The following is a 15,830-nucleotide window of genomic DNA, read 5'->3' as shown; positions in this document are numbered from 1 at the left end:
CCCCTCCCAATGCGCAGCTGGACGAGGCTGACCTCACACAGAACCACTCCCAGGCCAAGGAATCTAGCGCTGTGAGCCCCCGGAAGCCCTCCTGGTTGAACTTCCACCCACCTCCATTGATGGAAAGTTGTTTTAGGGTCCTTCTGCCCGCTTGGGGTTTGGTGGGCTGGAGCCAGCAGGGCATCCCCTGCTTCCGTGAATAGTTCTCTGTGGAAGTGATGCTCTGTGTGAACACGACCCTTTACTTGTCCATCCTGCTACTGGGAGCATTTGTCTGAGTTACCCACAGAACAGTGCTGTGGCAGTCTAGGGTAGTGTTTCTAAGGGGGGTAAAACCCACCCCTGGAGACCTCTGGAATGATCGAGGAGGGCGTAGTAACCTCAGGTACAATGCAAGGGGCACTTCTTGTTCTGTTTGGGGGACACACTCTGCAATGCTCAGGAGTCACTCTGGCTCTGCATTCAAATTACTCCTGGCGGTGCTCAGGGGGACCATGTGGGATGGCAGGGATCAAACCCTGGTGGGCCACGTGCAAGGCAAGTACCCTATCCACTGTGCTATCTCTCCAGCCCCCCCAGTTAGGGGTATTGTTTGTTCACTTAAAGAAGGTAGACTTCCAGATGTTGAGGGATTTGTTTTCCTGAAAAGAGGCCAAGAGGCCAAATAAAGTAGGGCATCTCTGCCTAGAGCACGCTTTTCTGTGAACACACGGTCGTATTTCTTGTGACTATGTCACAGAGGCCTGTAATGACTTTGAAGCTGTGGTAAGCAGGTGAACAATCCACATGCATGGTCCCAGGTGGGCAGAGGAAGGGAATATGCAGGTGAGCAGCCACGGGTGGATAACGACATACTTCATCTCTATGCCCCGCTTGGTCACAGGTATGACCGCGAAGGTCAATGGCTTAGGACGAAAGGATGATAGTGGGTCACAGCTTCTTACCCACCTATCCTAAGCACACTTTTTCCTCCCCAACTCCTTCCTACAGGAGAAGTGACTCACTTGATGGATTTGAGCATGAAGCATTGATTGATCTACACTAGACTTGAGGCTGCACCAGGGGACTTGAGAAAGAGGGATTCAGGTGAGATCTACACATCACTAAGAAAAAAGGTACTCCTTCCAGAGCCAATGGGTAGCTGACCAAGGAGATTAGACAGAGTTCAGTGACACTTGGAAAGACAGAAAATGCAATGTAATGACAGGAGTGATGCCTCCTTATAATCAATCAGAGTGACTGGCAAAGATGGCCCTGGGAGAATGTGGAACAAGTAGAACTTTCTCTGCAGGTAGTGGGAGTCTTACATTATAAGCTCCAGGGAAGCAGCTAATAAAGAAGGGCCAAGAGCCAGCAGATGGGACAAGAACACGACCCCAGTATCTTCCCACAGAAACAAGGTTCTTGTTCCCAAACATTAGAGTCGAGAATGCCACAGACACTTTATTTGTTTGTGTTATTGTTTCTTTTTTTGAGGTCCCAACCAACACAAAATGACTTCTTTTCTTTTCTTTTTGGGGGTGTTTTCCAGCTGCGCACTAAAATAAGAATTATGGATGTAGAAAAGCATCCTTAACAATACTGTAAATCACCATATCTCAATCAATGTTTTAAGTTAAAAAAAAAGCAATAGAAGGGCTAGAGAGACAGTCTAGGGTTAAGATGCACGCCTCACATGCAGCTGACCTGGTTCAATCCCTGGCATCAATGTTTCCTTGTGCTCGTCTGATCCTGTTCCAGAGGTCCCCCTGAGCATCACTGGGATGATACAGGTTTATCCTGGGCAACGCAGAGCCTGAGAAACACTGCATTCTTAAGCCCTCACATTGAAGCCAAAGCCTGTTGTGCTGAGGGAGGAGTCTCTGGGACTCCTCAACACAGTTTGGGAGACCTTCCTCTCTGCCCTCTCTGGCCAAAAAGGAGGCTAGAGGAAAGTCGCAAAGTGTCTTAAATCCAAGAAGATTCAGAGCTGGAGAGACCATCCCAGAGGGTAAGATGTTTCCCCCGCACGCTGTCAGTCAACTCTGTTTCAAGCCCCAGGACTACATATGGTCCCCCAAACACTCACCACTCCTGAGCACAGAGTCAGAAATAAACCCGAACACCATTGTATGTCCATAATTCCACATTTAAAAAAATTTAAAAAAATAAAATCATGCCAAGCAGCTGAGATTCTTGAGCTCAGCTTAAACTCTCAGTCAGAGCCTTTGAAATTTCCCCCGGGACAGATGTGTGGGTACCTGGATCAGCATTGCAGAAGGAAGCACCTCAATGTCTCATCAGCCGAGGGCTCCCCCTCCCCCTCCCGCCCCCCTGCAGTGCAGATAAAGGAGGAAAACGCACAGCTGGGCTCAGGTTTTGCTTCCTGATGAGTTCCCACAAACCTTTGCAAAGATTTCTGGGAACTAAGGATGGCGGCTCTCCACTGACACTCTCCATCACATTCTAGGCTAGAGCAGTTCCAAAGAAGTGAGGCCAGCTCTTGAGGAAGAGACTGTTACGACACTCACACATTTCAAACAGGAGAGGAAAACAGCGAAGAGCTTTATTTTAGAGTGGCATTTTTGACATTTGTATTGGTTCATTTATAAAGAGAGAGAGAGAGAGAGAGAGAGAGAGAGAGAGAGAGAGAGAGAGAGAGAGAGTGTGTACGCACATGGGTCATGTTCTTTCTTTCCACCCAGGCAGAGAGACCAAGGACAGTAACAGTCCACGCTTAATAGCTATTCTTCAGTCTTTTCTGGACTGTTCATTTCTAAGGCTCCAATTGTGTTGCTAAGGGAGCAGCCTTCAAAGGCAGGGGTCTTTGTCTGCTTTCTTATCCTGCTGGGCCTGAAGGGGAAGCAGGAAAAGAACAAAAGACTGAATACCCCTCTGGATCGTGCTGTGATTTACTGGTCCAGTGGGAGGAGGGGATGTGTTCTTGGCCCATTCAGAGACAGAAGTGAGGAGACATTTCTTCCTCCCTTAAGAACTAGCATTTGTCTTTAAATCTTTAAGAATTAAGGGTTTACACGGATTAAGTTCTCTCTTTGTTTCTTAAAATATATTTTGGTGGTACATCTGGCTCTGTGCTGGTGGATCATGCCCAGCTATGATCTGGGGATAGAATTCCAGCTTCCCACATAAAAAGCAGAGTCCCAGCCCTTTGAGTCATTTCTCCAGCCCCTCAGATTATTATTTTCATTTTTATTTATATTTCATATTTATTTATATTTTATTTTATTTATTTTTCATTTTATTTATATTTTTATTTTATTTTATACATTTTATTTTCATTTTCATTTATTTATATTCATTTTTTATTTAACTTTATTTAAATACTGTGATCTACAAAGTTGTTTATAATACACTTTTTGGGGGCATTTGATGTTCCTACACCAATTCCACTACCAGCGTGACTTTCCCTTCACAATTGTTCTCTGTTTCCCACCCACCTCACGGGTCTGCTTTCGTACCTCACAGGTACGAAATACTGTCACTGTCACTGTCCTCCCGTTGTTCATCGATTTGTTCAAGAGGGTCCAGTAACATCTCCATTGTGAGACTTGTTGCTACTCTGTTTGGCATATTGAATACGTCACGGGAAGCTTGCCAGGCTCTGCTGTGCAGGCGAGATACTCTCAGTAGCTTGCCGGGCTCTCCAAGAGGGGCGGAGGAATCGAAGGTTGCAAGGCAAACGCCCTATCTGCTGTGCTATCGCTCCAGCCCTGGTACGAAATAATTCATGTTATATTACTGGTTGCAGCAAAATGGTAAGTGGAATTATAAAAAAAAATAGTTCAATAAAAGAAAGTTTATGAGAATTGATATCAGTGGGGTGAATAGAATCATTGTGTAATGATTTACTGAGTAGTTTGTTGTAGTTGAGCCTTCTGCATTATTATTTTTGCTTATTTTGCCTTACATGTGGCCAATCTCGGTTCAATTCCTCCACCCCTCTCGGAGGGCCCGGCAAGCTACCAAGAGTATCCCGCCTGCACAGCAAAGCCTGGCAAGCTCCCCATGGTGTATTCAATATGCCAAAAAACAGTAACAACAAGTCTCACAATAGAGACGTTACTGGTGCCTGCTTGAGCAAATCAATGAACAATAGGACAGTGCTACAGTGCTATTTTGCTTAGTTGGCCTCTATGGTACTTTCCCATCTAATTTGCTGTGCTCTTACTGGGCTGTCAGTATCGTGGCATTCAGAGGTGTCATGTGGCCCCATATGCGGCTGTGTGCTAAAGGAGCTCCAGGATCTCATCCCATTTCTCCCCTCCTGAGTGTGCCCCATAGCTTTCAGTCCTGAAAACCAGTGTACCTGTGAGTTTCCTCAGCTGGGCTTGGCATCTCTTCCAAGATTAGTCCTGAGGTTGTGAAGCTGGGCCCTCAGATTAATTTCTTGATGGATTGAGAGATAGCAAGTAAGCCTTTCACAGGTTTGATGCCCCACTGTTATAGTAGGAGTGGAAAGGTGCAGTGCCAGGCGAGCTAATTAATTTAGTTGGTCACTTTAAACCTTTCCCATGGAGAAAGTATCCAATCAAATGTATAATGGTATGAGGGTGGTTGGCAGGAGGGGATGGTGGCAGATAAAAAGGAAGCCCCCTAGTCAGGCCAGGCCCTTTGGACCTTCTCTCTGTGCCCTCCCCTCTCATTCTCTTTGGATATTCACTTATGCCCAAGTCAGACTTTAGTTTGGGGGGTGAGGGGGTGGGGGCATGTCACACACTCAGAAAGAAGGCAGGGTGAACTAAAGCTCATATACCCAGACAGACAGCAGATTAAGAGGGACTTTATGCTCAGAGAGATGGCAGGCTGGAGGCACAAGGAAAGCCGGGACCGAATAAGAGATAAACACTGGGTTACAGTCCGGGAAAGTTCCAGGGACACAATTTCAGACAAGGAAAGCACACACCGGATAGAGGGTGGCATAGGGACAAGACCAGGTCATTATCTATGGAGGTGGGCAGACAGTAAGGGACTGGACCAGGAAGTTGTACATGGAACAGGGCAGCACGGGTTAGGATGAGTGATGTCATGCATAGGTAAAAAGAGTGGCCAAGACATTAGGGAGAGACACAGATCTATCTATTTAATTTATTGATTTATTTTGCTTTTTGGGCCACACCCAGCGATGCTCAGGGGTTATTCCTAGTTCTGCCCTCAGAAATTATTTTGGCGGTGCTTGGGGGACCATATGGGATGTTGGGGATTGAACCCAGGTTGGCCGTGTGCAAGGCAAATGCCCTATTTGCTGTACTATCTCTCTGGGCCCCATCTGTTTAAACTGTACCATAAACTCTAACTTCCTATCCTTGGGAGTTTTGTGTGAAAATCTTTCATACAAGTTTCAGAAATCCACCTCTTCAGGAAAATCCACTCTTGTGCTAGTATCACCAGTGCCCCTGAGCACAGAGCCAGAAGTAAGCCCTGAGCACTCCTTGGTATAGCCCAAATACACACACACACACACACACAAAAAGAGTCAATTGGATCTAGAATAATAAATCTCAAAGCTTAGAGTTGCTAATCTTCTGTTCCTTGGAAGTCAGAAAGGAAAAAATGCAACTGACCTGACTTAAGCATGTCAAAATACTAAAGTTTTCTGGGCTAGAGAGACAGTACAGCAGATAGGATGCTCACCTTGCTTGCAGTCAACCTGGATTTGATTCCCAGAAATCCCATATGGTTCCCTGAACACCACCAGGAATAATTCCTGAGAGCTGAGGCAGGAGTAAACCTGGTGTGGCCCAAAAAGCAAACCAAAAAAAATATGAAAGTTTTCCTGCATAGAAGCAATACAAATAGTCAAAAGAATATAAAATGTGACTGCAATGAGCCTCAGTGAGCAGCCTGGGGATGCTGAGGGGCCAGTGCCTTTTTTGGAAACCAGGTCTTTTGCAGGGCTAATCAAAAAAGGAGGGACCCTCAGGTAGGCAATGTGGTGTCCCTTGAACAGTGCATGCCTGATTCCTTTAAGGAAGAATGTGAGGACACAGTTACACACAGAGGAAGACGGTATGAGCAAAGATAAAGGATGGGAGAGAAGCATTTTCAACACACAGGATGCAGAAGACAGTGACAAACGGAGCTCAGACATCCAGTCTCGAGAATCACTGTCTGTTGTCCTAAGCCACTCACTTTGCAGGGCTGTGTTACCGTGGGAAGCTAACATAGAGTTCCTAGTATTTGCATGCAGAATTTATTATGGGCCAGCAGTAACACAGCTGACAACCCAATAGAGAGACGATCAAGTTCTTCACAAGTGATGGACAGCAGGAAATACAACTAGTCATGTGATTTATAATAAATATGTTGCTTTTGATCCAGACTTCCTGGATCATGGCACTCCAAACTCTTGGCATTTCCTGGGGACATTTAGTCATGATCTTTGGGTTCTTTCCTCAGTTCCTGAATTTGTTGCAGGGCCTTAGAAGGTGAAATAGACTGTCTTATTTACAACAGGCCCTTCCTATACAGTCAGCTTGGTGCTAATAAAGTCCGTTGGAAATCCCCTAAAAATGGAGGTCTCTGATTAGCAACAGACTGACCATGAATAGAAGTTGGAGGTTCTACTGTCTCCTATTCCCTCCCCTAATAAGGGAAGAGGGGCTAGAAGTTGAGTCAGAGACCAACAACTACATCCATTATGCATTAAACAATGATGTCAGCATAAAACCCCAGGAAGAAAGGATGAAGGAATCCCAGGTGGGTGAGCTAGAAGTCTTCCACAGGCTACTGAGCTGGGCCCCAAATTCTAAAGGATGGACGCTCCTTGAGATCTTGCCCTGTGCCTCCCCCCTCCGCCCCCCCACCCCCGTGATGTCTCATTTGCTGCCTTTGTAATAAGCCAGTGAGTAGTCAAGAGAAACTGACCATTCTGGCAGACCCATCCAACCCTAGGAATGGGTTTATGGGAACCTCTGATTCAGAGTCAGTTGGTCAGAAGCACAAGAAACTATCTGGACTGTGCCCAAATTCTGTGAAGGGCAGCAGACTAGAAGGACCAAATCCCAGTCCTTCCCCTGTGGCAATGGTGCTTCCCCCAGCTGGGGCATGTCAGCACTGAGCTGAATTGTAGGACAACCATTGGTGTCCAAGATTACTTGGTGTTGACTGAGATAAAGCCCACACAGTGGAATTGGTACCCAGAATCATACTATTATCAATGAAAGGAGGTACTCAGCCTCAGAGTCAATCAAGGAAATGAAAATAAAAACACCCCACCCCCATTTTTGGCTTTTTTGGGGTCACACGTGGGGCTGATCTAGGGTTACTCCTGGCTCTACATTCAGGAATTACTCCTGGCAGTACTTGGGGGATCATATGGGATGCTGGGATTGAACTCTTATCAACTGCGTGCAAGGCAAATGCTCAACTGTACTATCACTCTGGCCCCTAAAAGGACTGTTTCAGAATATTAAGTGCAACTCAAATCTTTAGGAAGATAGCCAAAAACATGTAAAAGAGAAAAAAAAGTAAGTAGCTTAAATTTTGCCAACTCTTCTTTTCTTCATCCTGTGGGCTCACTCACTAAGACTATGTATGCTTAGGGTTGGAATAGCGATACAACAAATATTTCCTCTCGGGCTGGAGAGATAGCACAGCGGGTAGGGCATTTGCCTTGCACACGGCTGACCTGGGTTCGATTCCCAGCATCCCATATGGTTTCCTGAGCACTGCCAGGAGTGACTCCTGAGTGCAGAGCCAGGAGTGATCCCTGTGCATTGCCGGGTGCGACCCAAAAAGTAAAAACACACAAACAAACAAATATTTCGTCTCATGCCTGAGAGGAAATATCTTTGCAGATAGGCTGTGTGTGTGTGTGTGTGTGTTGGGGTGTGTCTTCAACACTCAAGGCTGTTCACAATTGAGTGAGAAGTTGGCAGGCAGGAGGGGATCTCCATGTACCTGGTCCCAGCCACTTTCTTGCTCTCCTAGCTTCCCAGGGGTACGGGACAGCTTTTCCAGGCCCTATTCCCTCAAAGATTTCATTTCCAAGCCTTTCTCCCCACAGTTTTGGTCTGTCTAATGTTTACCCCAATTACTGTGAATTGACACGGCCTTTAAAGGCCTTTGAGAGGAAGCCAGAAAGCTAGAATAGTGGGAAAGCTGCTTGCTTAGCATGCGGATGACCCGTGTTCAGATCCTGACACACTTAAGACCCTCAAGTACCTCTGGAAGTGATCCCTGAGCCCAGAGCCTGGATAAGTCCTGAGCACAACTGCGTGTGACCGTCAATCCAAAATAAATGAGTACCTTTGCTAGGACACAGAGCCCAGGTCAGGTTCTGAGTCAGGAAGCAAAAGGCACAGCCTGCAATTGACGCCCCCAGAGCCAGCAGACACGCAGAAGGAAGGAGAGCACTGTCAGGGTCAGCTCAAGCCACCAGCACCTGCCCTGGGACTCCGGGCTGCTGTCTGAGGTCACCACCTAGTGGGGGACTGAGACCCGGATTCATTCAAAAGGGTTCTGACTCCGACTGGTTTTCCTTCCTTCAGCCTTCCATGAAGGTTCCGCATTTCCAAACAGTTGAATCGGATCATTTTCTGCCGGTGGGTTTACATGGCATTTGTGGAGGGACAGGTTTGGGTGTTTCCCAAATTAGGAAATCAGAGCCTTGGGTGGAAGGCCGGAAACCTCTAAAATGCCTGACTTTGGAGCAATCTCTTCCGCCATGTCCTGGAGTTTGATAGACACAGCCAAAACACAAAGGTTAGAGTTGCAGACAGGGGGTGGGGGGCGGGGGCTTCACTCAGTCCAGAGAAGAGGGAAAAGCTTCAGTCTCTGCCTTGGGCAACTCAGCCAGAGGGCAGCCAGCTTGATTTGACAGTTAACTAAACCTGGAACACTTGAAAGAAACAACCCCCACCTCCCCTCACCACCACCACCACCACCACCACCACCACCACCACCACGGCTGGTACCTCAAAGAAAAGGTAGGGGCTGGAGAGATAGTATAGCGGATAGGGCATTTGCCTTGCACTGGGGTTCGATTCCCAGCATCCCATATGGTCCTCCGAGCACTGCCAGGAGTAATTCCTGAGTGCAGAGCCAGGAGGAACCCCTGTGCATCACTGGGTGAGGCCCAAAAAGAAAAGAAATATACATAAAACACACACACACACACACACACACACACACACACACACACACACACACAGGGCTTAGTAAAGAATAGGCTTACCGGATCATTACCACAGAGAGCCCAGGGAGCAGCGGCAGCCCTCAGACTGGGAGGGGACAGAGCTAGGACACCAGGGTCAGAGTCAATGGCTCCCTCAGCGCCTCCCCCTGCTTTCCCACCAGCCTCAGATTTTAGGGGGTTTATCTTGGGATTCCCAAAGAGGCAGCCAAATATGTTGACCTGAAAAAAAACAAACACACATGTATTTCACCAACAAAATGGGTGAACTTGGAAACAAAAACAAGGACAAAAAAAGCCATCTGTTTCCTTCCTTCCTTCCTTCCTTCCTTCCTTCCTTCCTTCCTTCCTTCCTTCCCTTCTTTCTCTTTTCTTCTTTCTTTCCTTCTTTCCTTCTTCCTTTTTTTGCCTTCTTTCCTCCTTCCTTCCTTCCTTCCTTCCTTCCTTCCTTCCTTCCTTCCTCTTTCTTTCTTTCTTTCTTTCTTTCTTTCTTTCTTTCTTTCTTTCTTTCTCTCTCTCTCTCTCTCTCTCTCTCTTTCTTTCTTTCTTTCTTTCTTTCTTTCTTTCTTTCCTTCTTCCCCTCACCCCATCCCACTCACTGTACTCCTGGCTCTGTGCTCAAAGCTCATGCCTGGCAGGTTTGAGGTGCTGGGGATTGAACCTGGGTCAGCAGCATGCAAGGCAAGTGCCTTCTCCACTGCCTAATCTCTCCACCCCAAGCACATTTTCTTATCAAAATCCAGCACTCTTTCCCCCAGCATCATGTCTTGTGGGCCACGCAAGGCATGCTGGGGGCTGTGTTTGCTGACTTGGCACAAGTACGACCTCTCCTTGTCTCCCCACACCCCTAGAAAAGGGTGTCATGTATCGATTTTTGCATGTTTTTTACCCTATGACCTCATTTATCTGATGGCTCAACAAAAACCCAACCGTTTCCGTTTGTTCTTTTTCTAAGAAGGAGAATGGTCGCTTCTAAGCTCTTATGTGCTAGACCTGTAACTGGAATTCAGTTACACAACATTTATGCAATCTACACGTATGCTCCAAATAGTACATTTTTATTACTTATCCTTAAAAAACTCTCTCTGGAGTGAACTTGAACATCTCCTTATTACACAGTGGCCCACTTAAACCAGAACCAAACACACACACATTATTTTTGGGTTTGGACCTTTTCCAGAGCAAGTTTGCAGGCGTTTGGTATGGCGCCAGCTAACTCTGCATGCAGTTCTTGTTACCAGTTGCTGTGGCACTTTCGATTCTCGTAATTAAACTATTTCACTAAAAATAAAAAACAAAACAGTAGCACCATGGTTATAGATCAGAGTGACTTCAACTACCATTCCAGGTGACCGATAGGATGCCTATTTGTGTTTAAAATAGAAAACAATGAAATGGAGTGCAGACTTCAACATTGAATCATGTTCATTTGGCAAGTGCAGATTTTCAGTTCACGTGGACCGTCTGGCTGAATTTGAAAAGCACTTGAAATGGCTATTTTATCTTCTTTTTGAATTTTTGTTTCAGAACCAAGGTAAAAAAATGATTATCACGTAAATGATCTAAGAAAATAATTTCACCACATGGAGTGGGAAGGATGAAATCAAACAGGACTACTTCACTAGTGGTTTGAATTGTGTGTGTGTGTCTCTCTCTCTCTCTCTCTCTTTTTGTTTGTTGGTTTGTTTGCTTTTTGGGTCACACCCGGCAGTGCACAGGGGCTACTCCTGGCTGATGCACTCAGGAATTACTCCTGAGTGGTGCTCAGGGGACCATATGGAATGCTGAGAATTGAACCCAGGTCAGCCGCATGCAAGGCAAACACCCTACCTACTGTGCTATCGCTCCAGTCCAAGTGTCTGTCTCTTAAAGTCAGGCTATAAGTGGATGTGATCGTGGGAGAGGAAGGGGCCCAAAGGGATGGTGTCAGGTACTAAGCCCAGAGTTCCATTACCTGAATTGGGTGTCACCCGTTAAAGGAGTTCAGCAGTGTTGTCTGATGGAATATTCTGGAAAGATTCCTGGACTCTTAGAATGAAGACATTAAGAAGACTTCAGGAAGAAAGAAAAAAAATTGTGTTACTGAGGGAAAGGAATCATTTCTTGACTTTTTATTTGCAACATCAGAAACTAGAAAGCAGGTTAAGGAGATGAAGTGGAATTCCCACAAGTATTCAGAGTATGTTGCTGGTCTATCGCTATGCTTAAGAACAGGACTCCAGGAGGGGCGGAGAGATAGTCTAGTGGGTAGGGCGCTTGCTTTGCACATGGCTAACCAGGGTTCAACCCCCGGGACCCCACAGGGTCCCTTAAGCCCCACTAAGAGTGATCCCTAAGCACAGAGCCAGGAGTAAGTCCTGAACATCACCGGGTGTGGTCCAAACACAAAAAAGAAAAAGAGAAAACAAGTCTCCTGCCAATAATGAATCAATCCCAATACAATTACTTAATAAAGACGATCATCCCAAAAAACAGCACATGTATTTTTGAGTATGCATCACTCACACCCTTTTCAAAATACTTCCTAGAGGAGATGCTCATTCTCGTGTGATTCAGTGTTTCTTGGAAGTTGTGTAAATGTGCTGGAATAAGAACCTAACATAATTTAGGTAAGCCTCGGAAACAAAGAAATAAAAGGATTTCTGTTTAGGAGGATATAATCAGGTATCGAAGGCTCCAGAGACAGTTATTACAACTGCAGAAGCGTCAAGACAGATGTAATTTAGTCTGAGCCTTGGGCTGTAGGTTTGCATTGTCCCAGGGAATAAGTGCAAAGTGGATTGTGGTAATAGTTCTCCAATCCTGTACATTTCCTAAAAATCACACACTTCAAGTAAGTGAAAGATAAGTGAATTATGTTTTTGCAGAGCTGTTGAAAAATAACTTCTAGAATTAATTATAATTTTAAGATGGTTGACTGCAAGATTTTATATATGTATATATATTTATATATACACACACACATATATATCATGATCATGATCATCCTGTTGTTCGTCGATTGCCTCAAGCAGGCACCAGTAATGTCTCCTTCTTTCTAGCCCTGAGATTTTAAAAGAGCCATATTAAATGCTCTTTCAGGGTTAGGAGAATGAGACCCATCATTGTTACTGGTATTTGGCATATTGAGTACAACACGGGAAGCTTGCCAGACTCTGCCGTGTGGGCAGGACACCCTCGGTAGCCTGCCAGGTTCTCCAAAGTAAGAACGAGATAATAAGATGTCATGTGGCCACGCGCTTCCGGGAGCTGAGTTTTATAGTCTCTGGGTCTTGGCCATTGATGGGACCACCTGATGCTGGCGGCAGCTGGTGGGTGTGACACCTACCTACTGGAAGATGGGGGATCTGGGTGGAGGAGGCCCAGTTCCGATCTGAGCAGGCTTGGAGATCTCAGCCCTGGTACCCGCATGCCATCTCCAGACTTAAAAAGTAAAATATCGAATCCAGGCCATCATGTCTGCCCAGAGGGGAAAGGGTGTTGCCCCATTCACCCTCTCCTCTCTGGAAAGAAAGATGGCGGCCGCATGGGAGCCTTGTGGACAGCAGGTATGAGCCAGGGGTGTGGGGGCGACTAAAACCTCATGGGAAGGGGGGCATTCCGGTCCGTCCTTCACACCCTACCGAGGTCACCAGTTGCCCCCCACGAGCGCGGCTCTCCAGCATGGCCACGGCCCCAGAACACAAGGACTTAATGCAGAACCCAGCATCTTGGAGCAGAAAAGTGAACGGACTATGGGTTAATCCAGGCCATCATGTCTGCCCGGAGGGGAAAGGGTGTTGCCCCATTCGCCCTCTCCTCTCTGGAAAGAAAGATGGCGGCCGCATGGGAGCCTTGTGGACAGCAGGTATGAGCCAGGGGTGTGGGGGCGACTAAAACCTCATGGGAAGGGGGGCATTCTGGTCCGTCCTTCATGCCCTACCGAGGTCACCAGTTGCCCCCCCACAAGCGGCTCTCCGGCATGGCCACGACTCCAGAGCACAGAAACTAATCTCTTAATTATCTGACTTTCAGTAGAAATACTTCCAGGGTTAATAAGTAAAACAGCGGAAATCTAAAACCAACATTTAATTCTTGAACCCAGCTGTAGAAAGCAAATCATTTCACAATGCTTTTTCAGCATGTCTCATTTGGGGGCGGGGGTAAACTCTAAATAATAGTGGTGCATCTTTTATTGAAACAATGAATCTAATCAAAGCAGATAAAGTGTTAACTAGAATTCATCTGCCTCGCAGGCATTGGGAGAGGTGAGGGGTGGGGTTCTACTGGGGTTCTTCGTGGTAAAAAATAAGTATTGGTAAAGGGAAATGTGTTTGATATTTGCATGACTGAGACCTAAACCTGAAAGCTTTGTAACTTTTCCCACAGTGATTCAATAAATAAATAATTTAAAAAAAGTAAAATATCGAAAATCCAAGACATCATATGGTTCATTTTTTTGGTCATACCTATTGGTGCTCAGGAATTATTCCTGGCTCTGCACTCAGGAATCACATATGGGATGCTGAGGATTGAACTCTGGTCAGCCGTGTGCAAGGCAAATGCTCTACCCATCTCACTACACTCCAGCTATTCTAAGATATATATTTTTAAACATTTTAAACCGTTTTCTGGGAAAATGGTTTTATTTTGGATTAAAGCCTCCTTGACTTCCCATGGATCTACACTACTATACAGATTTCTGGAACAAAACTTGGGAGATCCCAGACCACCCTATTATCCTTTGGCAGCCCCCACAAAGGGATGCAGTTTCTTGGGGTGGGAGGGAGGAGAGATTTTTATTGTTCCCTCAGCCTGGAGATGATGTTGGATAGAGTCGCAGGAAGACCTTCCTGCATGGGAGAAACTAAGGCTCAGTGAAGGACCACCAGGCTGAGGTCTCCAGGGGCATTGTCCCTAGAGAAGAAAAGAGACTGAAGCAAAGGAAGGGGCTGTGCACCCTGGATCCCGCCCAGTGAGACCCCTCTCCCCCGAGATCGGAGATGTGTCTTCTCTGCCTTGATGCAGTTCTTATGCATTTACTTCGGTTCCCACTTCCCTTCCCTTGCTGCTATTGTGCAGTGACCAGCAGTGGTGGTGCTGGGTGCTTGCACACTTGACCCTTGTGCTTACCAAAGTGACTCTCATCTAGATGCAGTGCCCTCTCACATTCTGGCGGTAGAGCCATCCAGGGGTCACTGAGGTGTTCCCCCATGCTCGGGGGTGTGTGTGTGCTCCAGGCCACAGTGCTCGGTTGTGAGACTCCCATTCACACCCATTTGCTTGCTGGAGATGACAGTCTGTGGTTACACCAGGACTTGTCCTCAGACAGCAGAGTTGCTGGGACCATGCTGGGCACACGTGGGTGGCACAGGGGATCAAACTCATGGCCTCACGCTTGCCCGAGTGCTGCACTTAGCCACAGAGCCACCCCGGGGGGCTGCGCTTCCTCTTCTTGCTCAAAACAGATAACGCGCCTGGAAGGGCCGTGAAGAAGCTTTTGTGAAGAGCAGTCCCACTGCACACCTTGTCTCCCTGGGGAGTGAAAGAAGGACTTTTCTCCAAGTCGGATCAAAGACCAGTTTCCCATCCACCCTGCCTGACCAGAGGGGGGCAGTGGAGTGCAGGAGGAAAGTCTGGAATCCAGGTTTGGCTTGAAGCCTGGGGATGGCGGAGCCCTAGGGCTCCGGCTCAAAGAGCTCCAGTCCCATGGAAAAAGCCGAAGTCACCCCACCCGGAGGCGTGGCCTTGCTAACTCTACCCCTTAGATTTCCCCCCCTGCTGACCAGGGCTGTTTATGGAGAGGAGATTCAGGGCCTGCTGTGAGCCAGGCCTATTTTCACATGCTGCAGGGAGTCACCTCCAGGAGCCGAGCCCAGGCCTCAGACTGCAGCCCTTTGGATGAGGGTGATCACAAGCCGGGCGGAGCACACAGTAGGAGCTTTGGCACTTAGTAGGCGCCTTGTGTCCTCCCTGCTGTGCCTTTGCCTCCAGCCAGCCGGGAACGGGCTTCTCCTTTCGCTCCCACACTCTCCTCCCCGCCAGGCATAATTGATTTTGAGCCTGTTCGGTGTGGAGATGATGCAAAGTCCCGTGTGTACCTTCCCTCCTGGTGGCCCTTTTAACTCATTGCACAATGGAGAAGGGGCTTACATCAGCTCTGCACCGCGCCAGCACCCTACTCAGCACTGCTTTCTGCTGCCTCTCGGGGGAACTGGCCTCCCCCAAGGGCGGGGCGGGGGAGGGGGCGGGGACAGTCCCTGAGGACCTCCTGCCCAGTACCAGGCCCCCAGGTTCTTCCCTTAGGTGCCTCTGTTTCCCTTGCCTCCAAACAGTGCAGTACAGACAAGCACTGTCTGCCTATCTCCAGGAGGACCCCAAGAGAAAGAGCCTGTGGAGATTGGGGGGTCTCTCGAAGAATCCCCTAGAGCAGGATGTGCTTCCAGGAACCCCCTCCCCCCAACAGTTGAACTATTACTCTGGGAGACTTGGCAATATTTAGGCAAATTTGAGGGGGCCTAGATGCCCAGATTTGCCTAAGTCTAACTTAGAAATCGGTCCTCAGGGTAAAGTCAAATAAAGGAAGGACCGGAAGCTCAAAGATCATTCCATTGAGAACCATTTGGTGAGATCAGGGTGAATTGGGGGACATCTATCCTTCCGACGAATCCCTTTTCATTTTCCCTGGAATGGGTCGCCACCCCCCAGCCAGTTCTGG

The 15,830-nt window shown here is 47.4% G+C and overlaps 1 long non-coding RNA gene across 1 annotated transcript; it reads right to left on the bottom strand.

The window, feature by feature from the left end:
- Nucleotides 1–3,339: 3,339 nt before the first annotated feature.
- On the bottom strand, nucleotides 3,340–9,881 carry LOC130037263 (uncharacterized). The gene is made up of 3 exons (XR_008794487.1): nucleotides 9,733–9,881; nucleotides 9,176–9,355; nucleotides 3,340–3,710 (listed from the first exon to the last, which is right to left on the bottom strand). It is a non-coding gene; the product is annotated as an uncharacterized LOC130037263 (long non-coding RNA).
- Nucleotides 9,882–15,830: the final 5,949 nt, after the last annotated feature.

The sequence above is a fragment of the Sorex fumeus genome, unplaced genomic scaffold (assembly GCF_029834395.1).
Source record: "Sorex fumeus unplaced genomic scaffold, SorFum_2.1 ptg000072l, whole genome shotgun sequence".
NCBI classification, from domain to species: domain Eukaryota; kingdom Metazoa; phylum Chordata; class Mammalia; order Eulipotyphla; family Soricidae; genus Sorex; species Sorex fumeus.
The sequence above is the reverse complement of the archived record's forward strand: the minus strand, read 5'-3'. Positions and strand labels throughout refer to the sequence as shown.